This window comes from Athene cunicularia, assembly GCF_003259725.1.
Source record: "Athene cunicularia isolate RWA chromosome 7 unlocalized genomic scaffold, athCun1 chr7_part1, whole genome shotgun sequence".
Taxonomy (NCBI): domain Eukaryota; kingdom Metazoa; phylum Chordata; class Aves; order Strigiformes; family Strigidae; genus Athene; species Athene cunicularia.
The window spans coordinates 13,771,569-13,774,106 of NW_020799107.1; positions in this window are offsets into that span (position 1 = coordinate 13,771,569).

Genomic DNA, 2,538 nt, shown 5'->3' on the forward strand with positions numbered 1-2,538 from the left:
GACCGCCGCCCGCACCCACGGCCCGCGGAGCACTCCGCGGGAACGGAGCTAGTGCGGGTCTCTCTCCCCCCACCCCCACCCCAGCTCCCGGTTAAGACAGAGAGAAAGATAAGCGGAGAAACCCCAGCGCTGAAAATGCGCCACAAATATCTGCGGCTCGAAATGAACATTTTGCATTTAGCTGTGTAACGTGTCGACGCAGGACTTTAAGAACTTAAGAGTGCCAGAAAATCCCCCTCAAAGAAGCCCAGGTCATTATAAAGACGATATCTAGCCACCATAAGCCTTTGAAATGACCTTTGGCTCGTACAGCAATAACTCACCACTTAATGAACAACCAACGGAAGCGCCTCCAATAGCTCACAACACAACAGACCTTACAACTTTCCACTAAGTCTTCTCTCTCCCTACCCAAACCCGGTAGGATGCAACATTCCCCCTCCAAATTGCCTTAATTTATGCTGGCAAACTGGAGTTAGGGAAGTGGAGCTTCATGATTACACATGATGCTCACTCAGGTTCTTGGCCCAGGCCTGTCCTGGTAACGTCTTATATAATATATTCACGTGGGCGTACGTCAACTTTAAGTGCTTTGGGTTTGGTTTTGGTTTTTTTTTTTTAAAGAAGGTTCATTAGAAATAGCACTTTACAGAGTGTACGAAGGCAGCGTATGTTGGGTTGCACCTTAGTCCCTGACCGGAGAGATCATAATATTGCAAACCGAGTCATTGTTAGCCGCTGTTGATTAACACGGTAAGTTATAATTTTGTGCCTAATTAATTATCGACTTCTCATCCCTTTCCAAAGCAGCTCCTCAGCCTCACAAGCGGTAGCCCTCTTGCTCTAGACATGCTTTACTTGGTAAGAACTTGGCCAAATACCGAGATTTCCACGGCCACAGGAATAGCCCCCAAAGTTTGTTCTGTGGAGAGGGGAGTTCGGGCACGCTGGGGTTGTGCTCTGCTCCCAGCGCCGCTTCTGCAGAGCCGACCTCGGAGAAGTTGCCAGAGCTAAACTCAGGGAAATCTTTAGAATTATTCAGGCGTGGGCCCAATATAGGTATTATTGAAATTTTAGGTGAAGTTATAAGTGAGTGCTTCCATCGAGCCAAATGAAATGCTGCTTGCAGTAATTGGATTCAGCTGACTAACTTGGCAGGCCAGCAGCTTGGAGGCATACAGCTAAGAAAAATGTACACTGCCTTTAACTTCTGATCGAGCAGAGCAACACGCAACAGAAGGAAAGAAACCCACCCGACTTTCTCCCCTTCCCCTCGCCCCTCTGTCCTGTTTCCCGCGGGGCAACTCGGCCCCGGCGGAGGGCTCGCCCGGATGGCTGGGGGCGGGCAGGGTCCGGCGCAGCCTTACACCCGCTTCTGCTCGCCAGCACAAAGCCTGGATTGACGCGGCGGCTCCCTAACAGACATAACCGCGGCTTCGCCCGGGCTCCAGGCAGGCCACAAGTCAGTGGAAACAGGCGCTCCTGGGAGAGCCGGGCTGGTTGCAACAGCCCAAGAGGGAGATGAGCTGCAAATGTGTGCGGGGAGGCTGTGTGGCCGCCTCCAGCCCCCCCAGGCCGCCCAGAGAGGCACCGGTCCCCCCCAGGCACCTTCCCACCGTCTTATTGATCAAACCTCACAAATGCAGGGCAAGAAACTTCTCGGTAGATAAATATCAAGCCGTGCTTCAAACAGTGTGTGTAACTCCAAGGCATGAACCGGTAATATCAGCACTAAAACAACTGGAGGAGGAAAACAACAGCCACTGAGGAGCACGAAGGCACGGCGAGGGGGGAAGGCTCGGGCAGGCACTTGGCAGGAATGTTTAAGAGACACTATGTAGGGGCTACATTACCGATTAGCCTATTTTAAATCGCCCTTTACAAATTCGCACGGCTACCCCCTGCCCGGCTACCCACGGCAACACATTAACGGGATGCTCAATCTTACTTTGGCAATGGGAGCATCTACAAAGTTGTCTCTCCCTCGTTTCTTTCCTTATTTGTAATTCCCTTCCTGAAACCACCGAAAACTGGGGAAAGGATAGGGCTAGACGTCTTCCCCTAGCCTTTGGGAAGGAGTCCACTTTTTATTTAAAGAGCAAATAAAAAGAAGATACAGCTTAAAACGTTCAAGGAGGTGGAGACCACTCCATGCATTTGCAGCCGTTATGGGCAGAGATTGCAAACAAATTCCAGACAGTCTCTGAGTAAAGGCGATAATGCAGCCCCTGCGGTTAAAGGTCCCATTTTGTCATGCAGTTGCTTACCTGTGTATCAATTTATCATAAACCTGGGCTCCTCACTTTTCAGGATCTGCTCTTGCAGTTCTTAGAATATATCCTTCACCCTTTGTCTGCAGACAATACTCTCCTAAACCTGATCTTGCGGTTTTACAGACATTTCCATACACCAGAATTCCCGATAGAACGAAAACAGGCTCAGGCTCAACTACCAATAAAAGAGAGCGAGTGGAAATCGGAATTTGTTGGGCTTAAAAAAAAAAAAAAAAGAAAAAAGAAAAAAAAAAAGAAAACAAAA